The sequence below is a fragment of the Hemiscyllium ocellatum genome, chromosome 18, assembly GCF_020745735.1.
Source record: "Hemiscyllium ocellatum isolate sHemOce1 chromosome 18, sHemOce1.pat.X.cur, whole genome shotgun sequence".
Classification (NCBI taxonomy): domain Eukaryota; kingdom Metazoa; phylum Chordata; class Chondrichthyes; order Orectolobiformes; family Hemiscylliidae; genus Hemiscyllium; species Hemiscyllium ocellatum.
The window spans coordinates 21,712,678-21,736,842 of NC_083418.1; the positions used below are offsets into that span (position 1 = coordinate 21,712,678).

At 43.9% G+C, this 24,165-nt stretch overlaps 1 protein-coding gene across 1 annotated transcript in view; it reads left to right on the plus strand.

The window, feature by feature from the left end:
- The first annotated feature begins 21,192 nt into the window (after positions 1-21,192).
- Positions 21,193-24,165, plus strand: part of mdka (midkine a) — an 86,474-nt gene continuing 83,501 nt past the window's right edge. The window contains exon 1 of the mRNA XM_060838416.1: positions 21,193-21,288. The gene's annotated coding sequence lies outside the window, so the exon portion shown is untranslated. The remainder of the gene's footprint in view (positions 21,289-24,165) is intronic.

A 24,165-nucleotide genomic window follows, 5' to 3' on the forward strand; every position in this document is an offset into this window, starting at 1 on the left:
TGGGGGGGGGGGGGGGGGGGGGAGTGGAAGATGTATAGAGTGATTTACCTGGTATGTGGGGGGGGTGGAAGGTGCATAGAGTGATTTACCTGGTGAGTCAGGGAGGGGGAGAGTGGGCAAAGAACGATTTACCTTGTGAGTGAGGGAGTGGGTAAAGAGCGATTTAACTGGTGAGTGAGGGAGGGGGAGGGAGTACAGTGTGATTTACCTGGTGAGTGTGGGTTTTCACAGAGTACTTTGCCTGGTGAGTGCATTAGTAAGACTTCTTTGATCGTAGCTGGTAGCATGTTGCTGTTTGAAAAGCTTGCCATGTTTCCTATGTTACAAAAATGACAGGATTTCATAGATAGTTAATTAAATGTATATTATCTTAAGTTAATGAAACATGTTGAATGAATACAAGTTCCTTTTTACTTTGTATAGTCAATAAAGTAAACTAAGCCCCCTTGAAATGTTCAGCTCAATGTGTGATGCATCAAATTATCTCAATCAATGGACGTTGGGAATATTGCCAACTCAAACAGCTCTTGTATCGCGCAACAAGCTCAAGATTCAAAATTATAGAGATAAGCTTGGAGGGCTTTAAACTTGGCCACTCTGTATTGTTTTCTATGCCGACTATACTCCACAGCTGTGCACTTTGATCTATGCAGCAGCCTTCATAAGACAGGAGCTGATTTTATAATGAGTCACAACATGACTACCACAGTACCACCTGGAAGCCCATCACCGAAAGACTGTTCTGACCACTCACCAACATTTTGTCCTGTTTCACAAACACCAACTGGAAGCACATTTTGTCCTCATTTTCTTTTCAGGTTTTGGCCAAATTACTGCTGCTCTGCACTCTGCTGTCTTGGTCTGTGGTCTGTTTCTGTACGTCTATTGAAAGATGAAGACAAAATGTATATATAGCTTTTGGATGAAGTTCTGTGCTTATCAAAACACAGCATGTCAGTGCTGCGGATGAAATAGGCTTGCCATCATTTGTTCCCAGGGTTAGCAGCAAGCGCTGCGAGGTCAGGGACAGGATAATCAGAAACAATTTAAACCCCCCTTTACTCTCCTGTAGGCCATGTAACTTTGCATAAACTTTCCAAACAAAGTTACTTCAATGTTTGCAGTTACAGTGGTATTAAAATCAGGCTCTTAATTCCACAATTCATTACGCTATGTTGAATTTTTCCAATTTCCACAACAGGCTTAAGTTTATAATCTATCTAAGTAAGGCTGACAGCTTAGTACCAATTGACAAAGCTTAATACTATCCTCTGCAATTGTGAATGGGGACGCATATGATGTTTCCCAGGAGCTGGTCTGGGTAGTATTTGAATGAAATCTGTGCAGCAATCAGAGTTATGATTGGATATTTCAATAGCATTTTTCAAGGTCCACTTCTGGTTTAATTTGGAATCAGTTATAGTCTTAAGAACCACACTTTTTCTTTGGTGTGTGTTTTACATATTTGCGTTGTGAAAGTCCCAGAGAAGGAAGACCACCATACTGTAAAAGGGGACCAACAATACTGAGAGGACCTGGAAATGGGCCCACTGATGGCTGAAAGAGAAAAATGACCTTCTGTCTTGGAGGAGACCTCCAGAATGGCCCAACAAATGTGCAGTCCTGCTAGACAGACAAAACCCTTCCCTGTCTGCAGCAAATCCCCCCATTACTACTATACAATGAACACAAATTCTATGAGCAGTTGATCAGCAACACTAGAGCGGCACGGTGGCTCAGTGCTGCCTCACAACACTAGGGTCCCAGGTTCAATTCCAGCCTTGGGTGACTGCCTGCGTTTGCACGCTCTCCCCGTGTCTGCATCTGTTTCCTCTGGGTTCTCCGGTTTCCTCCCACAGTCCAAAGATGTGCAAGTCAGGTAAATTGGCCATGGTAAATTACCCATAGTGTCAGGTGCATTAGTCAGAGGGAAATGAGTCTGGGTGGGTTACTCTTCGGAGGGTCGGTGTGGACTTGTTGGGCCGAAGGGCCTGTTTCCATACTGTAAGTAATCTAACCTAGAGTTGCTCTGAGTGCATTTGTGTACATATCAAATGTTTTTCACTGCTGTGATTTCCTGTTGATGTCATGAGTTCTTAACTGTAGTTCAGTTACTTCTCCATGATCCTGGTACGCAGGTGTGAATGAGACATGCATGGCTTAACTTTTGAGACTGGTATGCGCTGATAGCGAGTCAAGTTGGTAAGGTCTTAGGTAGACCAGACCCATTGACGAGCCCCATCTTTAGAAATCTCTCTTAATCACAAACTCCTCTTTGTTCAAGACTTTTGCTATCAGGGCCATGGAAAGGGGGCTTCTCTTCCTAAGTTTCTTCATTTAATTTAAAGCAAAAAGCAGGGCAAACCTAATGAGGACTGAAGGGTGGCTAAAGTTGAGAAACCTGGAAACTATAGACCTATTGGTCTGATATCAGCAGTGGCTACGTTTTTGGATGGGATTCTGAGATATAGGATTTACAGGTATTTGGAGAGGCAAAAACTGAGTAGGGATAGTCACCATGGCTTTGTATCTCACAAACTTCATTGAGTTGTTTTGGAGACGTAACCAAAAAAGATTGAAAAAGGGCAGAGCCTTCTCTATATGGATTTTAGTAAAGCCTTTGACAAAGTTCTACACAGTCGACAAATTAGTAAAATTTGATCACATGGGATCCATGAAGTGCTTCCCAATTGGATACAGACTAGTTCTGAAGAAGGATCACTGGACTTGAAATATTAACTCTGACTTCTCTCCACAGATGCTCCCAGACCTGCTGAGATTTTCCAGCAATTTCTGTTTTTGTATTTGGATAAAAGATTGGGTTGACGGTAGGAGACAGGGTGGTGATGGAGGGCTGTTTTTCGGACTGGAGTCATACGACCAGCATGTTTTCTGCAGGGATCGGTGCTGGGTTCACTTTTGTCAGATATTTAACTGATCAGTTTGGATGAGAATTTAGGAGGCATATTTAGTAAGTTTGCAAATGGCACCAAACCATTGGTGGTATAGTGGACAGCGAAGAAGGTTATCTAAGATTACGAAAGGATCTTAATCAACGTGGTGCCACTGTTTAAGAAGGGTGGTAAGGACAAGCCAGGGAATTATAGACCAGTGAGCCTGACCTCGGTGGTGGGCAAGATGTTGGAGGGAATCCTGAGGGACAGGATGTACATGTATTTGGAAAGGCAAGGACTGATTCGGGATAGTCAACATGACTTTGTGCGTGGAAAATCATGTCTCACAAACTTGATTGAGTGTTTTGAAGAAGTAACAAAGAAGATTGATGAGGGCAGAGCAGTAGATGTGATCTATATGGATTTCAGTAAGGCTTTCAACAAGATTCCCCACGGGAGACTGATTAGCAAGGTTAGAACTCATGGAATACAGGGAGAACTAGCCATTTGGGTACAGAACTGGCTCAAAGGTAGAAGACAGAGGGTGGTGGAGGGTTGTTTTTCAGGCTGGAGGCCTGTGACCAGTGGAATGCCACAAGGATTGGTGCTGGGTCCTCTACTTTTTGTCATTTACATAAATGATTTGGATGCGTGCATAAGATGTACAGTTAGTAAGTTTGCAGATGACACCAAAATTGGAGGTGCAGTGGACAGCAAAGAGGGTTACCTCAGATTACAACAGGATCTGGACCAGATGGGCCAATGGGCTGAGAAGTGGCGGTTGGAGTTTAATTCAAATAAATGTGAGGTGCTGCATTTTGGGAAAGCAAATCTTAGCAGGACTTATTCACTTAATGGTAAGGTACTAGGGAGTGTTGCCGAACAAAGAGACCTTGGAGTGCAGGTTCATAGCTCCTTCAAAGTGGAGTGGCAGGTAGATAGGATAGTGAAGAAGGTATTTGGTATGCTTTCCTTTATTGGTCAGAGTATTGAGTACAGGAGTTGGGAGGTCATGCTGCGGCTGTACAGGACATTGGTTAGGCCACTGTTGGAATATTGCGTGCAATTCTGGTCTCCTTCCTATCGGAAAGATGTTGTGAAACTTGAAAGGGTTCAGAAAAGATTTACAAGGATGTTGCCAGGATTGGAGGATTTGAGCTATAGGGAGAGGCTGAACAGGCTGGGGCTGTCAGAGGCTGAGGGGTGACCTTATAGAGGTTTACAAAATTATGAGGGGCATGGATAGGATAAATAGACAAAGTCTTTTGCCTAGGGTTGGAGAGTCTAGAACTAGAGGGCATAGTTTTAGCATGAGAGGGGAAATATATAAAAGAGACCTAAGGAGCAACTTTTACACGCAGAGGGTGGCTCGTGTATGGAATGTGCTGCCAGAGGAAGTGGTGAAGGCTGGTACAATTGCAACATTTAAGAGGCATTTGAATAGGAAGGGTTTAGAGGGATATGGGCCGGATGCTGGCAGGTGGGATTAGATTGGGTTGGGATATCTGGTCCGGATGGATGGGTTGGACCGAAGTGTCTGTTTCCATGCTGTACAGCTCTATGACTGTATGACTCCAATTAGGTCAATGGGTTGAGGAGTAGCAGACAGAGTTTAATGTGGATAACTGCAAGGTAGGACTTACACAAATAATAGTAGGGCCCTGGGTAGTGTTGTCAAACAGAGAGACCTAGTGCTCTGGTAGAAAATTCTTTGAAGTTTGTGTCAAATGTAGATAGGATGGTTAAGAAAGCACTTATCACGTTTCCCTCCATTGCTCAGACCATTGAGTCTAGGAGTTGAAATGCCATGTTGAGGTTACAAGGATGTTAGTGAGGCCACTTTGGGAGTACTGTGTACAGTTCTAGTTGTCCTGCTTTAGGAAGGATATTATTAAATTGGAGAGGGTTCAGAAAATATTTATGAGGACATTGTCAGAACTGGAGGGTTTGATTTGTAAGGAGAGGCTGGATAGGATGGGACTTCCTTCACTGGAGCATAGAAGGTTGAGGGGTGACATAATAGAGGTTTATAAAATCATAAGGGGATGGATAAGGGGAATAGCAAAGGTCTTTTCCCCTAGGGTGGGCGAGTTCAAAACTAAGGAGCATGCTTTTTGGTATGTACAATGAGCTGCAAGAGGAAGTAGTGAATGCAGGTACTGTTACAACATTTAAAAGACATTTAGATGGGTACAAGAGTAGGAAAGGTTTAGAGGTATATGGGCCAAATACAGGCAATGGGGCTAGTTTTGGTTTGGGAAACTTAGTCGGGGCGTGAGTAAAATGGACCAAAGGGTCTGTTTCCATGTTGTATGACTGTCTGACCCAGAATTACTGTCCTTGAGACACATTCACTATTAGGTATTCTCAAGTATTAGCAAAGTATTTTTGACAGGATGAGCACATTGATTTGATTTGATTTATTGTTGCCACATGCACAGAGATACAGCAAAAACTGTTGTTTTCTGTGCTAACCAGATAAATCATACCTTACATAAGTACATCAGGGTAATAGAGCAGAATGCAAAACATAGTGTCGTAGATCCAGAAAAGATGCAGAGAAAGAGCAACCCTCATATATGGGAGGTCCATTCAGCAGTCTGATAACAGCAGGGAAGAAGCTGTTCTTGAACCTGTAGATACATGTTTTCAACCTTTTGTATCTTCTACCTGAAGGAGAATGGTGGAAGACAGTACAACTGGGGTGGGAGGGGTTATGTTGACTGCTTTCCTGAGGCAGCGGGAAGTATAGACAGAGGCAATGGAAGGAAGGCTCATTTTCATGATATCGTGTTCCTCTGCCCAATCAGTGACCTTCATATCATCAGAACTTGTGATGTTCGTTGATTTCATAATGCTCAGTGAATCCTCTCATATTGTAGCAGTCCATGTCCAAATGTAGCAAGACCTGGACAACATTCTGGCTTGGGCAGTTGAGTGACAAGTAACAAGTGAAAAGCAATGACAGTTTCTAATATGAGATAATCAAACCATCTCCTCATCACATTCAATAGCATTACCTCTGCTGAATTCCCCACTATCAATGTCCTGGATGTTACCACTGACCAGAAACTGAAGTGGACTAGCCATACAAATAATGTGGCTACAAGAATAGTTCAGAGTCTAATGATACTGCAGCGAATAACTTACTTCCTGACTTTGGATGTAGGTTTGTTCACTGAGCTGAAAGGTTTGTTTTTCATCAAGCGAACCTACACCCAGAACCTCAAACTGAGTTGCAAATCTTCTCAAAACTCGCTGACCTCCTCACTCTCCAAAGCCTGTCCGTCATCTACAAAGTACGAGCCAGGATTGTGATGGAATATTTTACACTCACCTGGATGGATGCAGCTCCAACAACACAAAAGAAATTCACACCATCCAGAAGAAATGCAACCTGTTGTATTCGCAACCCATCCACAACTTTCAATATTCACTCACTTCACTACCAATGCACAGTGTCTACCATCACAAGGTGCACTGCAGAAATTCACCAATGTGTCCTCTCCAGTGTGTCAAGGGCAGCAGATGAATGGCAATAATACCACATGAAAGTTCCCCTCCAAGCCATGTACCCTCCTGACTTCCTATTATATTACCGTTTCTTCACTGTAACTAAGTCATAGTTCTGGAACTCCCTCGAGAGTGTGGTGCTGGAAAAGCACAGCAGGTCAGGCAGCATCTGAGGAGCAAGAGAATCGATGTTTCTGGCATAAGCCCTTCATCAGGAACTCCCTGCCTGCCTAACAGCACATTGGGTATGGCTATACCCCCAATGACTGCAGCAGTTCAAGACGGCAGCTAACAACCACCACCTCCTGAGCAATTAAAGGTGAACAGTAAATGCCAGCCCAAATCTTGTAACAGAATAAAAACAGAAACAAGGTTCCCAACACATCTGTTGTCATCCATTCTGCCATGGCATGTCCAAATTTATTCACTGTGACTGAATTTAATGCAAGATGTTCCATTATTGACTCTGACCTGCCCCTTACCATGGGAAAGACCATGTGAAACACGGAGGGGACCTCTTGGGAAGGCTGGCATATAACTCAGTTCTCCATAATGTGTCCCTGGGTCATGTCTGATCAGCTAATGCAGAAACTGATGATTCCTGTCATCAGTTGAGGGGCTGGTAGAATGAAAACAAGCTTGTCTTGGCAATGTTGCCATGGCAAAAAGCCAAGGGCAGCGTCAGAGAATTCAGAAATGCCATTGAAAAGTGTGGGGAAGCACCCTTTTGATTGAAGGAGCTATCTAATTGAAAGCCAAGACCAGAGTGTTTAACAAGTAATTGTTCGGGGAAAATGGATAAGAGGCCTCTAGAGAAAGCTCTCGCTCCTATGACAGTATCTCAGACCAATTCCAGTCCTGTCCTGAGGCTTACTGCCATCTTATTTTCCTGCCAACTAGGTAGGAGGTCAGAACCAGTGTGTTCAATCTCATTTCACCCTTTTTTTGAATACAATCCGACTTGACCACACAAGAAAATCCCTCCTATCGAATACCTGAATAGAGGCCAGATGGAAAAGGAAGAATGAAAGTCAGCAAATAATAAAATAGAATGGCTAAAATGAAGCCTTAGTACCCTACTGGCTACTCATTTTATTGTTTCTCCTGTAAGATGATAATTAATAGTAAAGTAATAGTAAGCTAGCCAGGTTCTCTAAGTGATAGAGCCACTAGTTGCTATCAAATTTTCTCTGAAGGATTCACTCACTGCTGACTGGTGTCCTTTACATCTGAGGGAGATCAAATAAAGAACAGAAGTTGCCTACATATTTTTCTCAGTATAAAATTCTTCTAAGCAGACCATTAGGAAGGTTAATCAAAAATAACCAATTTACAGGAATAAATAGTCAAGGTGAGAAGGAGATTGTGTTTATCACAGATTTAGGGCAAATCTCTACAGCAGCAAAATTGCAGAAATTAGCTTAAATGATTTCCTAACTGTGCAGTTTAAGAACAAAGATTTACAAAGCTGCTCTGCAATGCTCTACCATAGCAATTTTAGTTCATTTCTAATCAACCTGTTCACACCTCTGGAGCAGGTGGGAATTGAACTTGAGACTCCTAGTTCAGAGGTAGGGATGCTACCACAAGAGCCCTCAAAGCCATTGAGATTTTATGCTGCTATGGCAGTTCTTTACAATCCCCCTTCTTTGTCCCATTCGAAAAGAAAAATTCAACCAATTGAAAAACATCTCAAGCTTCCTCAGTCACCTTTCCAATTCCTTCAGCATTTCATTCCACTAAAATTATTGACAAAATAGACCGGTGATATCCCTTTTTTTTGTTCAGGCCTTTTGTTCCAAGATGTATTCTGCATTGCATCACTGCTCCTCTCAGATCCCACTAAAGCTGCTCCTTCCTATTCCTAAGTCCCAGCTCAGCTCAGCTCAACCTCCTTCACGTTCTCTAACAGTACCTCACAGGAGTCTGACCTCAGACTAAGCACAACTAACACCAGTTTATTTGAGTCAATTTTAATGGCATCAGCAGATTTAAATTTCAAAAGGGAATTGGATATACATAGAGTCAAAGAGACGTACAGCACAGAGACAGACTTTTCGGTCCAACCCGTCCATGCCGACCAGATATCCCAACTCAATCTAGTCCCACCTGCCAGCAGCCGGCCCATATCCCTCCAAGCCCTTCCTATTCATGTACCCATCTAGATGCCTTTTAAATGTTGCAATTGTACTAGCCTCCACCACTTCCTCTGGCAGCTTATTCCATACACATACCACCCTCTGTATGAAAATGTTGCCCCGTTAGTCTCTTTTTATCTTTCACCCTAAACCTATGCCCTCTAGTTCTGTATTCTCCCACCCCAGGGAAAAGACCTTGTCTATTTACCCTATCCATGCCCCTCTTAATTTTATAAACTTCCATAATGTCACCCCTCAGCCTCCAATGCTCCAGGGAAAACAGCCCCAGCCTGTTCAGCCTCTCCCTATAGCTCAAATCCTCCAACCTTGGCAACATCCTTGTAAATCTTTTCTGAACCCTTTCAAGTTTCACAACATCATTCTGCTAGGAAGCAGACAAGAATTGCATGCAATATTCCAAAAGTGGCCTAACCAATGTCCTGTACAGCTGCAACATGACCTCCTAACCTCTGTACTCAATACTCTGACCAATAAAGGAAGGCATTGCAAATGCCTTCTTCACTATCCTTGAAAGTAGAGTCGCAGGTTGTTAGGAACTATGAACCTGCACTCCAAGGTCTCTTTGTTCAGCAACCCTCCCTAGGATCTTACCATTAAGTGTGTAATTCCTGCTCAGATTTGCTTTCCCAAAATGCAGCACCTCACATTTATCTAAATTAAACTCCACCTGCCAATCCTCGGCCTGTTGGCCCATCTGATCAAGATTCAAGCCACTCATCACTTGAAAATATATCAACTTGACTGTCACTGGTCAAAACCCTACAACTCCACCTCGAACAGCACTGTATCAACACCAAGTGGACTGCAGCAGTTTAAGAGAGCACGACTCTCTACAACCTTCATGGGTAATTAGAGATGGACAATAAATGCTGGCTGAGCCAGTACCAGTACATCCCGTGTATAAATAAATAGATGTTGACTGATCTATAAAAATATCTTGTACGTGTTACACAAACTCATTCTTCACATTTTCACAGCAAGTGACCCACTTACATATCTCTTCTGTGCTTGATATTCATGAGTTTCCTTAATCCATTATAGTTTACAATTTGTCTTGGAGCTTCAATGGTCTCCACCACCAGATTGTTAACTATCATGCAAATGTTAGCTGCCACCTCGTTTGATGGTGAAGAGGAACTGCTTTCCTCTGATAACTTTTGCAGGAGAGGTCCAATGATCTTGATTGCAATATCTTCCTTGCTCAGGAATGGCAAAAAATATATGGCTATGAGGAAAGACCAGAGGAGTGGAACTGACAAGATGGTTGATTCATAGTTCTTGTAATATGGAACAAAATGCCTCCTTTAGTGCTGGATGTTTCTATGAAATCTTCATTCAGTTTTTATAAGCTATGCATAGAAATATTGAATTATGTGATTTACATAGCATAATTAGGAGGCTCGTTTATTCATAAGAGTACTTTAAACTGATATAACCTTTGTCAATGGCCAAACAAATCGATTATATCCGAATTACACCAGATTGTTTTTGAATGCAAATGTAGCTCGGCAAATTACATCCTATGAATAGTAATAATGTTACATTAGCTGAAAAAGAAGAGAAGTGACAATATTCAGAATTGCAACCTCCATGGATGTGACTCCCTGAAATTAAAATTATTTGAGAAATGATGAAAATGTGTTCATCATACAAAATGACTAATTAAAATGGAGGCAAAGTGCCAAAATGAAGACAAACAATGAAGAAAAAGAAAGAACAAGAATTTGCAGAGAATCATTTTGAATGTTTTTTCAGAGCAACAAGTTAGTTTATGTTGATAACTTCCATATGATAATAATTGATCTTATTGTTCAAAATGTTATCCTTGCACTGTTTTCTAACTGAGTTATCTCCATCCAGTGAAACCCTGGTCTATCCCTTTGTTACCTCTGGCTTTAACTATTGTAGTACAATCTGACCAGCCTCTTTTCTTGTACCCTCCATCATCTCATGGTCCTTCAAAACTCTTCTGCTCATATGCCAACTCATAGCAAATCCCATTCACCAGTTATTTCCTGTGTTCACTAACCCACATTAGCTCCTAATCCAGTAGCAGCTTGGCTTTAAAGTTCTCATCCATGATTTCAGATCCCTTCATCATGTCAACCCGACTGACTCCTTTGGGCAGGCTTTGGTCACCTGTCCTACCATTATCCTGCATGTTAAATCTTGTTTGAGGATGCTTTCTGGTGGCCCCTAGAGACATTTTACTGCATTCAAGGTGTCCCATTACTGTAAGCTATTATTGTGACCTAAATCGGTGGTCCAGTCACCTAAATGTATCGGTTTAAGTTGAGCAGAGTAATTGGCCAATATTGGTTTACTCTTCCTCCTTGTTTTCTTTAATGTAAGTAACAGAAAAACCTGAGGGATTATATTACTCTGGTCCTCAAACAGTTCAGTGGTTGGCACTTTCATTCCTGATCTCCTGTCAATCAGTAAATCCAAACCCAAATGATCCTTAGCTTGGGTCAATGTAAGCTTTACTTTTACCAGAGTAAAATTATTATCAGGATACTTCTGTTACACCAATTTCAACTTGAGCAAAGCATTTTTGAGCTCAGGATAAAGAGTAGTTTAATAGTATTGAGTACAGACCAAGCAAGTACAGTACAGGCGTCTAATGCAAGTAGAGTCAAGCAATAATAATTAATTACCCAAAGTTTTAAACACCTGGTTTCAGTTGTTGTAAGTTTAAGGACAATATAAAAGATTTAATAGCAGAGCACTTGGAAAACAGTGACATGTTCAGACTGTCAGGAAAGATTTAATAAAGTGAAATCATGCTTGACAAACGTACTTGAACTTTTCAAGGATGCGACTAGTAGAGTGCAAAAAAGGAGAGGCAATGGATCTGATTAACTTGGATTTTCAGAAGGCTTTTGATAAGGCACCATATAAGAAATTAGCATGTAAAATTAAAGTGTATGGGATTGAGGATAGTGTGCTAACATGGATACAGAATCAGTTGGCAACCAGGAAACAAAGAATAGGTCTATTTCCAAAAGTGACAGCCAGAGTCTAGCAGAGTACCACAGGAGTCAGTGCTTGGACGCTAGCTATTCAGAATACATATGAATAACCTAGACAAAGGAACTGAACGTAATACCTTGAAGTTTACAGATGAAACAAGACTAATGGAATGGTAAACTGTGAAAGAGGATGCAGAGATACAGTGTATTCGTCAGGCAGCCCACATAAAATGGGAATCGGTGCACCTATTGTGTGCTATATTTCTTCTGAAGTGAGAGAGAGAGAGGCCGATATTAAGAGAGATGGAAGCAAATGGCTCAGTGTTACTTTGGGTAGATTTGGGAAGGTGTCTGAGTGAATGAGTAAGCAATGCTGGGTTATTGCTGTTGGGCTTTGGGTGGTAGGAGTGAGGGAGGGAAGAGGTTGAAGGCAATCGCAAGAGGATAGAGCATGAATCTTGTTGAGAGGTGGGCCAAGCAACAGAGAAAGAGATATGATGTGTCAGAGCGAATATGGGAGCACTTATGCAAGAAAAGCAGAGAAGGTCATTGACCTTCTTCCTACATTGCTGTGCATTCACCCTGATGGCTGAGATTCCAGTGACCCAAATGGCAGCATTCAAGTAGGTTGGCATGTCTGGTGTCATGGTCTCCTCTGCTGGTCCTGAGGGGAGAGGACTCCCTGATTGTGTACCATCCATCCAACAGAACCTCTCAGTGCCTGTCTGCAAAATGGGGTGCCAGACATCTCTTGTCTGCCAGAGTTGGGGCAAGTGTTATGAACCACGCAAGGCAGCTCTAGACTGACAGTACTTGTCCACATTGACAACAGGCTTTTAAAGATGACAATGGTGCCAGGGTTGGCAGTTAATTTCACAATATCCCAACAGTCATAAGTTGTGCTGGGAACACACATGGTAAGATGGGGCTGGAATTGGATGGGGGCGCGATCACCATAGGGGCAAAGTAGGCACATTTGGTAAGATACAGTGAGAAAACTCACTAGGCCTCATTGCAAAAATCCCTCCACAAAACTGACGCTTGGCAAAACAGATGTAAGGTTCAGTCCTGTGTTTCTAAAGTGGATGGAACCATGTTGAACTATTAGTTTGGTTTGTATCTCTTATAATGGGTCACTTGAGGGGAGATGCAGGGCTGAATTTTACCAGGGATCAGCTAAGGGGCAATTTTGTTTTGCAGAGGGTTTCTCTCCATGAGCTCCAACAGGATTTTCCACACCATTCTCCAAAACTTACTTCGTGAACTGTGCACCCCACCACACCTCACCTCACTAGTGCCCTGCTATTGTCTTTTGCCAGAGTGGAAGTACTCACCACTGGAAGGACCTGGCAGGATTCCTGGCACCATTGCTAAACCCCAGCCATGCAGCAGATCAAACAGTGCCCAACAGGGGAACTGACCAACACCATCCACATTAGCAAAAAGAAAGGCTTCTTGGGGCACATAGGTAGCATAGCTGACTTCATTGCAAACACAAGCTCACATTTGAAAATGTTGAAGAACAAGGTTCCAGGTAAAAACAAGAAATGTTGGAGATCAGATGACTCTCCATCTGCTGTGATTACCAGCATTTCTTGTTTTAGTGCAGATTCCAGCATCTGCAGTAATATGTTCCTAAATCTTGGTTCCAGGTTACCTGTTCTCATCTTACAACCCCGCTCAGTGCAGCCAAAGATCTCTCTTTGCTCAATGTGGGACCATCACAAACTGGAAAAAACTTCAAACGGTTAAAACTGTTCATTTTTATTCAGCAGCACCCCTCTGATTCACATTGATTCCAGTTGATGCCATACTCGATTAAATTGGGCATGATGTCAAGGGCTATCACTCTTACCTCACCTCTGGAATTCAGTTCGTTTGTCCATGTTTGAACCGAGGCTGTCGTGAGGTCATGAACTGACTGGCCCTGATGGAACTCAAACTGGGGCTTCAGTAAACACTGTAGGGTATGTGTCCCGCTGGTGAGGAGAGACTTGTATGTGTCTGCTGCCAGCTCTGTGGATGGGGGGAGCAGGCAGATGCTTCCCATGTAGTGTGCCCTGAAGTGTTGGTATTTGGTGTCCAAGATGGAGAGCTGGAAAAACATGTCACAAGCTGAACCAGGTACCTGTTTGTTGCTATTTCATTTCTCTCTGATGGGAGGGAGAATGGGAATCTGTCAATGCGGCAAAATGAGGTACTAATGGCATGGTAATGGATGCAAATGGGCTTCTTGCTGCTTAGCAGCGAGATTCTTGTCTCGCTATTCAAAATTTAGTTTTTGAATCAAACATTTTTAGTGTTGAGAATCTCACTTTGCTGATCTCAACACATTTTCCCAAATGGCTCAATATTGCCCATGACATTCAGATTCAGTTTTTGAGCTTTGAGAGAGTGTGGTGAGGGGTTGTCTAGAATGGTGTTTACATGCATTTAAATGAGACTTTAGAAAATAAAAATCCTTGAGGTGAATAGTTCAGTGCTGTAGAAGGTAACGAATGGAAGAGAGAACTAAATTGGGCTGTTGCCCAGCAACAAGATACACCACCACGTAGGGAATTAGGGACAAAACAAGTTTCCTTTTGGAAAGAAAAGCAGGTTTCATTTAGAGCAGATCATTCACAGAGAAAAGGTAGGTAGCTAAACCAGTGCAGTCAGGGCTTAGAGGTTACTGAGAGAAAAGTACAAGGAAAGAAGGTTTTAAAGTGTTCCAGAGCGATAGCCATCCAAGCATCCATGTGTTTCGGGAACATCTACGCAGGAGTGGGTAAGTTGTTTCAGCAGTTTGTTTAAGGGCAGCACTGTGCCTCAGTAGTTAACACTGCAACCTCACAGGGACCTGGGTTCAATCCCAGCATCGGACGGCTGTTTGTGAGGGGTTTGCACATTCTCCCTGTGTCTGTGTGGGTTTCCTCTGGGTGCTCCGGTTTCCTTCCACAATCCAATGATGGACAGGTTAGGCAGATTGACCATGCTAAATTGCCCATAGTGTAGTCAGGGGTAAATGTAGGAGAATGGGTCAGCGTGTGATACTCTTCGGAGGATCAGTGTGGACCTGTTGGACTGAAGGGCCTGTTTCCACACTGTAGGGATTCTAACTCTAAAAAATTCCAATATGAGCAAACATTTACTAAAGAAGAAAGCATGAAGTGAATGCAGATGTTTGCTGGTCAGAAATCAAGTATAGCCTTGCCCGTCAAAAGTGGAAACAGGGTGAGACTTCACTGAGGTTTGAGTACCTGTAAGGTTATTGTTGAGGGTAAAAGGGTTGGATCTTTGGGCAGGACCTTCCCAGCCCTTCTATGACTTGAGGCATGGTGAGAAACTTGGAAAAATGGTGTAAGCTGTCCAACAAGACCCTTCTTGATATTGAAAGCAAAATGTTGCATATTTCAACCAAGTCCTGGACATCGAAATGAGATTCTCAGTAGTGAGCAATATGAAACTGATTAATAGGAATGTTCAATAATTATCATCCTCATTATCATTTAATTTCACCTTATTGATATGCAATGTCTCATTGGCTGGAAAGAAACCAGACCCAACATTTCCAACTTGAAAGTCCGAGCGGGTATTGGCAAGTCTGGCTTACTGCTTACTCCTCTGGATCTCTATCTTGGACACCCAATCCCAATGTCTCAGAGCGCACCCCAAGGGAAGTGGCTATTCACAGACTGAACCATCTGTCATATACCAGTCTTATGCCATTTTCACTGCACACCTCTGATCTCCTTACAGTACACTTCAGCAGTCCAACGCTGCACTTTCGAGTGTATCAGTACCTTTCTTTGCTGTTGCAAGGACACAATGCAGGCACCCAGTTCCCAAACTGGGCCAGGCTGCATCTCAAGGCTGCTTGCTCACCATCTTAGAACTCATTTCCTTTTTGCCTACTTACAGCATCCCTGCCTTGCCTTTCTGTACTTCATGTCAAATCAGCCAAATCTTAAAGGATCACAGTTCTGCTATATGGTCTTGCTGTTTAGCACAGACACAAGATTGTTGCAGTTGTCAGCGGTCACCAGTCAAAGGAGTAGAAATGTTGCTGTATACACCGTGCTATGTCAGTGTTATACTATGCACCTGCTGCTTACTGACCAAAGGCATTGCATCTAGAGTTATAGAGATGTATAGCATGGAAACAGACCCTTCGGTCCAACCTGTCCATGTCAACCAGATATCCCAATCCAATCTAGTCCCATCTGCCAGGACCCGGCCCATATCCCTCCAAACCCTTCCTATTCACATACCCATCCAAATGCCTCTTAAATGTTGGAATTGTACCAGCCTCCACCACTTCCTCTGGCAGCTCATTCCATACACGTACCACCTTCTGCATGGAAATACTGCCCCTTAGGTCTCTTTTATATCTTTCCCCTCTCACCCTAAACCTATACCATCTAGTTCTGGCCTCCCCAACCCCAGGGAAAAGACTTTGTCTATTTATCTTATCCATGCCCCTCTTAATATTGTAAACCTCTATAAAGTCACCCCTCAGCCTCCGACGCTTCAGGGAAAACAGCCCCAGCCTGTTCAGCCTCTCCCTGTAGCTCAGATCCTCCAACCCTGGCAACATCCTTGTAACTCTTTTCTGAACCCTTACAAGTTTCACAACATCTTTCCGATAGGAAGGAGACCAGAATTGCACGCAATATTCCAACAGTGGCCTAACCAATGTCCTGTACAGCTACACCATGACCTCCCAACTCCTGGACTCAATATTCTGACCAACAAAGGAAAGCATACCAAATGCCTTCTTCACTATCCTATCTACCTGCGACTCCACTTTGAAGGAGCTATGAACCTGCACTCCAAGGTCTCTTTGTTCAGCAACAATCCCTAGGACTTTACCATTAAGTGTATATGTCGTGCTAACATTTGCTTTCCCAAAATGGAGCACCTTGCATTTATATGAATTAAATTCCATCTACCACTTCTCAGCCCATTGGCCCATCTGGTCAAGATCCTGTTGTAATCTGACATAATCCTTTTCGCTGTCCACTACATTTCCAATTTTGGTGTAATCTGCAAACTTACTAACTGTATCTTTTATGCTAGCATCCAAATCATTTATGTAAATGACAAAAAGTAGAGGACCCAGCACCGAACCTTCAAATCTGAAAAACAACCCTCCACCACCACCCTCTGTCTTCTACCTTTGAGCCAGTTCTGTATCCAAATAGGAGAAAGTGAGAACTGCAGATGCTGGAGATCAGAGCTGAAACATGTGTTGCTGGAAAAGCGCAGCAGGTCAGGCAACATCCAAGGAGCAGGAGAATCGACATTTTGGGCATAAGCCCTTCTTCAGGAATGAGGAAGGTGTGCAAAGCGGGCTAAGATAAAAGGTAGGGAGGAGGGACTTGGGGGAGGGGCGTTGGGAATGCAATAGGTGGAAGGAGGTTAAGGTGAGGGTGTTAGGCCAGAGACGGGGGGAGGGTCAGGGAGAAGATTGCAGGTCAAGAAGGCGATGCTGAGTCCGAGGGTTGGGACTAAGATAAGGTGGGGGGAGGGGAAATGAGGAAGCTGGAGAAATCTGCATTCATCCCTTGTGGTTGAAGGGTTCCTAGGCGGAAGATGAGGCGCTCTTCCTCCAGGCGTTGTGTTGCCATAGTCTGGCGATGGAGGAGGCCAAGGACCTGCATGTCCTTTGCGGAGTGGGAGGAGGAGTTAAAGTGTTCAGCCACGGGGGGGTTGGGTTGGTTGGTGCGGGTGTCCAAATAGCTAGTTCTCCCTGTACTCCGTGAGATCTAACCTTGCTAATCAGTCTCCCATGGGGAACCTTGTCGAATGCCTGACTGAAGTCCATATATATTACATTTACCTCTCTGCCCTCATCAATCCTCTTTGTTACTTCCTCAAAAACCTCAATCAAGTTTGTGAGACATGATTTCCCACACACAAAACCATGTTGACTATCCCTAATCAGTCCTTGCCTTTCCAAATACATGTACATCCTGTCCCTCAGGATTCCATCCAACAGCTTGCCCACCACCGAGGTCAGGCTCACTGGTCTATAGTTCCCTGACTTGTCCTTACCACCTTTCTTAAACAGTGGCACCACGTTAGTCAACCTTCAGTCTTCAGGCACCTCACCTGTGACTATCGATGATACAAATATCTCAGCAAGAGGCCCATCAATCAATTCTCTAGCTTCCCACCGAGTTCTAGGGTACACCTGATTTGGTCCTGGAGATTTATCCACTTTTATGGGTTTCAAGACATCCAGCACTTCCTCCTTTGTAATATGGACATCTTGCAAGGTGTTACCATCTATTTCCCTGCAGTCTATATCTACTGCAAGCAAACAGTATATCTTGAACTCTAAGAGAGGTTGTCCTCAAGCAAGACCAGGGATACAGCCTTCAGTCAGGGGATCCCAGCACAACAAGCCTCTGATATAAGTCTAGGGACTTGGTCATGGTATCTCAGCAGCTTGGGGTGGTCAGGCTCAAGAGTTCCACACTTCTGCATTCTGTGGTGTGCGTCATAGTCAGCCCTGTAGGTCCAGTGCAATGTGTCCAGGGAGTGGCAGGAAATTAGTCCAGGAGCAGTACAGCAATCAGGCAGGGGTCTGGTTGCTCAACGTTCAAGCTTATCCTGCTAAGTCGCTCAGAGGTTGGCCGTAATCGGTCTTGAGAGCGCTACCACTAAAGGTTGGGGAAGGGGTGCATGTTATCAGGGGCCATTACTGCAGGAGGGAGGTGGAGGGACTTAATTGTGAGGATTGGAGGCTGACATGCAGAGGGGATTGCTGTAGGGAAGGGTGGGACAACTCAATATAAAAAGGTTGGTGAAGGTGACAGAGCATGGGAGGGGAAGTGATATTGTGGTCATTGCCAGCAGAACCCTTGGACGGAAGCTGAGCATGAAACTCACTCTGTGAGTAACGGCTGCTGGTTTCTTCCATCTTGCTCAAAGGAGCTGAAAATGGCTGCAACTACACCTGGAGTGGCTGGGGTAAGCGCTTCCTTCTGTGAGGCGGGGGGGGGACGTCAGTTACAAGCAATGAGAGGCCCTTCTGGCATTGCACTGACATCTATACAGTACCAGTGACAGATTCCTACAAAACAGTATTAAAGTACTGTGTGCAGTCTAAATCTTTACCCCTAGAGTAAGACCCATGACCATATCATGCAAGACTCACTAATAACTGTGAGTCAACTGCAATGTTTATCTACTGAGAATGATCGAGTCTAGTTTCCAAAGTGACAATTGCCCACCTTTCACCCACTGACAGCCAAAGTTACAGGAGTTGCTCTCTTCACACTTTGGACCATCAAACATCATGTAGCATGCAGGATGACTCAGCTTTGTACCTTGCATGGTGTAGTTGCAGCTAGGTAGACACTATTGATGGTGAAAAGTGAACATATATTTGTGAAATTTGTGAAAACTCATTGACAATGATGTGTCTTTCACTCCCATTATTTTTCAATGCAGTCCCAGGTTCCACACTGGAGTGGATGGAGCTGACCCAATTGTGGAGTCCATTAGCCTTCAAGGTTTGGTCAGGTGACCCGGGGGATATTTCTGTCTATTGCACGTCCTGCTCACAAGAAGGAACACTCTCCTCGGTATAAATGTCCACAGGGCTGAGAGTGACGGGCAGTGTGGAGGTAGAAGGTCCAGACACCTGTGGAGTGTCCCGAGAGGAGACTTCCAGGGTGGGAGACGGAGGATGTTTTGGTAAACCCTTTGGCTGGGAGTCTCCTGGCACCCTCCTGTCTCCTTGTGAGGAAGGGGCTCCTGGCGTGAGCTCAAAGTCTCTTATACACCGGTCATCTCATTGTTGATGAAGAGCACCAATGCTTAAATCAATGGCGTGCGTTTCTGTGTGAATATTCAGCAGATTCTGGGACTGTCGGAGGTGGGTGTCCATGATAGGCACCAGACTGTCCATGGTGGCAGCCAGATGCTTGCATACAAAGGCAGCAAAGATCCCAACAGCATCGGTGCAGTCCTGCAACCTTTGCATCAATTTATTCAGTGCCTCAGACAAATCTGCCAGTATATTTCATACCTAGTAAGATTCAGTCTGTTATTTCTGATATTTGTGTTAAGTCTTTCAAATAATTCTTACATAGTGTACAAGTTACTTTCCTTTCCTTTGTGTGTAATAAACTTTGATATACATTTATTAAAAGTATATTGGCGGGCTCTTGTTCAGTGACTCACCACCATGGTTCACAAATAGCAAACAAAGTGAAAGATCTTTCAAGTCAGGTTTCACTTTGGGGTCTGACTTGTCCTTATTACCAATCAGCTGGGATCACAACACATTGGTTAGACCACTTTTGGTCTAAAAGGGTTCAGAAAAGATTTACAAGGATGTTGCCAAGGTTGGAGGGTTTGAGTTAGAGGGTGAGGTTGAATAGGCTGGAGCATTTCCCTGGCCGTTTTCCCTGAAGTGTCAGAAGCAGAGGGGTGACTTGATAGAAGTTTATAAAATCAAGAGGAGCGTGGATAGGGTGCATAATCAAGGTCTTTTCTCCAGGATAGGGGAATCCAAACTAGAAGGCATAAGTTTAAGGTGATTTAACAAGGATCTAGGGGTCAACATTTTCATGCAGAGAGTGATCTGTGTATGGCATAAACTGCCAGACGAAGTAATGGAGGCTGGTACAATTACACCATTTAAAAGGCATCTGGATGGGAAAATGAATAGGAAGGGTTTAGAGGGATATGGGTCAAATGCTGGGAAATGGGATTAGATTAATTTAGGATATCTGGTCAGCATGGATGAATTGAACTGAAGGGTCTGTTTCCGTGTTGCACATCTCTATGACTCTAAGTGACACTAGGTAAATTGCTCCTTTGCAGACACAACAGGTTGACTGGTCTCCAGTATTGTTACAATTCTATGATTTTTATGGTCTGATTTCCTCCCTTTCCCTATAAGGGAAGAACTTGCATTAATCCACATTGCAGAACCTCAGAGTACTCCAAAATACTTCAAAGCCAATGAAGTGCATGCTTGAAGTGCAGTCACTATGGGAATGTAGGAGGTGTGACTACAATTAAACAGACAATGCTACCCCAGGGACAAATATGGGACATGGCTCTGGGAAGGAGTGCATACTCTGCTAAGGAAAGACTCCTTGGGATCTTCCACTTGAAAAGGAAGGCAAGGCAGCTGGGTCTTAAATGCCTCATGTGAAAGACTGCACTAACAACAGTGCAGCACCCTCTCAGCACTGCAATCAAGCCTAAATTACATGTTCAGAACTTTGTATTATAATTTGAATCCATACTTTCTGACAGAGAGGCCACAGTGCTACCATTTGAATAATGCTGATACCTAGCACTTTGCAGGGCATTTCATTATCGTTAAAGCAACTGCTGAGCAAATATGGCTTTGGATAATTTCACCGTTTCTTAAGTGCATAGCTCTTAGAATGACAATGCTTCGACCTTGAGTGTGGTTAAATCTTGAAGCAATAGAAATAAGGGAAGCGGGGTCAGGTCAGTCAGAATCCACGATGAATGCAAAGGTCAGAATATCAAATGAATGCAAGATCTATCAAGTTTAATGAAAGGCTGTGCCCCTTCGTTCAACAACCCCCGAAGCCTTTGCTCAAGTTAACACTTCTCAATCCATTATTTTGAAAGGTGTTTCTGTCACGTGAGCGTGACGTCGATGTCGGGGTAATTTAAATGTTTTTTTCCAGCTTCAATTAGTTTCAAAAGACTTGGAGTGAGTGAAGAGACAGACCCTGGGCTGAAATACCGCACCACAAGCGAACCCTACAAGTAAGTCTGTGATTGAGTGGGTGCCTTTATATTTGACTAACTGCTGCATCTTTTAGCTTTTAACCAAAATTGTTGCATCTGATCCCCATGAGGGCTGGGGAGAGATTGCACGGGTCAGATTGTGTGGGGAGCAGAGGATCAGGGAGAGAGAAGTCTCCGAGCAGTTTCCAGACTTTATATAGAGCGGGGTTGTGACTGCAGTTGGACAATGGGATTGGGCATGGACCTGGGACTGGAAGTTTGAATGGGAACTTTGCTCTGGGGAAACGGGGAAGAAGTGGGGCTGGAAGGGGGGGTGGGGGTCGCTGACTTTTCTCTCTGTCTTATTCAAGTAGCCCCCCCTCCCCAACATGTTGTGGGGGTTTCGGGCTACGTTATCAAGTGAGCAGGAAAAACAAACACAGATGTTCCCGCAGAGCGTTCATCACGGTTTAACAAAATGCAGAAAGTTGAAGTGGTGCTGGAGGAGGAAAGTGGGAGGGTGAGTTCTTGCAGGACCGGACCGGCAGGGCTGGAGAGCCGGGCTCATTACAGCGAGCTATTGGTGAGAAGGAGCGGCCAGCCCCAGGGGTGAGGGTGGGGGGAGATTGAGGTGGAAAAGCTCCCCTGCAAAGTCAGGGCGCAGTGCGTGGATGCATCTGGGCAGAGAAACAGAGGCGGGTTTATTGTGGGAGGAGGTGGGTGTTTGGGGGGGCTATTGTAGGGAGCTGTTGTGAGGATTTGGGGGTTATTGTGGGGTTGGGAGTTCGGGACTGTTGTGGGGTTAGGGTTTTTTTGTCGGGGAGTGGGAGTTTGTGACTATTGCAGGGATTTGGAGGATGTGGGGTTTGGGGCTTGTTTTGATGTGGCACTTTGGGGAGGGTTGGGGGCTGTTTTGGGGGGGTGGAGTGGGAGTTTAGGCGCTGTCGAGGGCGAGTTTGGGGGTTATCATAGTGGGGGGGGGGGTTGGTGCTTGGAGCTGCTTGGTGTAAGGTGGGAGAATCATCTGGCGATCGTGTATGGCCGAGGAGTTGAGTGGATTGGGGAGGGGGGGGGAAGAGGGGTGATCACTGAAAGGAGACTAGGAAGGATGTGAGATCTAGGGGCCAGGCTCACGGGAATTGAGCGCCAGTGAGTTTAGCAATACCCTGCCCCTCCTGTGTTCCCAACCCCTCGCTTCACTGAGCCGCAGGAGCCCACGAGTTCGCTTGGTCTTCCCGAGTTCAAGCACTGGCCACACACAAGGAGGCAAAACAAAACACCCTGGTGTGGGGAGATATCAACGCCTCCCTCTCTCTCTCTTCCCCACCCGCTCAAAATTGGACAACACTATCCAGACTGCCAATCCCTGTGGGAGATAAACAGGAGGAAGGAGAGAAATGAAATAAGGGATCATAGGAAGAAAAATAAACGGAGAGGAAGACTGGAATTGGTGGCTGGGGCGAGGGTGGGGTTTGGGGGTGAAGTGGTGGGGACAGAGCATATCAATAGGAGTGAGATTGTTAGAAATTGGGCAAAGATTACTCAGGAACATCATGGGACTTGCAGAGGTTGGGCTGTGAGGTTTCATGTTGTTCCCTGTAATGACTGGAAAGGAAAAGGAATCTGGAAATTTGGTTTGAAATGTGCTTGAGAACTCCTTTTTCCCTTTGCCCTTGAATCGGAGTCATTCAAACTCGATTCCAGTTGAGGGTCCTACTCTACTACTAGATGAGTGGGGTGCTGCTGCTAGTTTCGAAATTGAGGAGAGGGGAGCGTCTCCTTTAACATTGCGCAGCACCATTTCAATCATCCTGTGGCACTATTCACAGATTGAAGGGGAAAACAGAACCTTTATATGCATCAGTAAGAGGTGAACTGTTGTTCAGGGGATCTAGTTAAATTCAAATTGACTGCTGCAATAGTCTTTTTGGAAACCTTGACACCACTTTTTTCACAAATCAATAACTAACTGTATAGAACAACCTTGAGATGTGTAAATTGAAGGAAGTCTATTCTTAATGCCTCCTTCCTTTTAACCCCCCCCCCCCCCCCAAGAATGTTGTCCCTCCTGCTGGAGAAAAGCTTGCTCCCAGCCCCTAATCATCCTGTGTAACTAATCCACAGTGGAGCCAAATCCTGCCAACGCTAGTATTTTTCACTCTGGTTAGTGATCAGGAATAGAAGCCTTATTTTAACCCAACTGACACCCATAGACCACTCTGGCCCAGTATTGCACTGAGACCACTGCACAGATCAGCGATTGGAAATTTACACTTTTTAGCCATAAGGTTAGAAATCAGAAGAGAAATAAATGAATTAAACTTGATAAAATGAGCAATGAAGTTGAGAATACACTGTTAAAAACAAATCTGGCTCTTTGGAGAATCGTTGCGGTGTTCTTTATTCAGATGTGGTTGAGGTATGTTCGTGTAATGGAAAGGTTAGCATCCAGAGAGAGCCTTTCCCAATCTCAAGACAGCTAATGAAGTACTTCTGTAGAATAGCCATTGTTGTAAAATAACAAATAATTGGAGTTCTTTTTGAGTTTCTGAATGTGATAGGATTGATGCAGTTTAAACTACAATTGAAAAGTGTTCGTGGTTGGAAAAGACTTCAAGAAGCACAAATGATTGAGATGTAGATGTACCTCCGTAAAGAAAATAGATGAGAATGAAAACTTTGGATACATAGTTTAATTTGGTGAATTAATTGCTAAATGACCTGTTTTAAAAGAATGGTTACAATTAAAGTCAAAACCATGGTTTAGTAAATAACCCATTTTAAAATCACTGATACATATTTTCCAACATTTGTCGAATGGCTGGTTATACAATTGTTGTGGGTCAAAATGAAATTCGGGCTACTCTGAAGCATTTGAATGAGGTTTGGGAATTTTTCTCCCATATGGGAAAACTT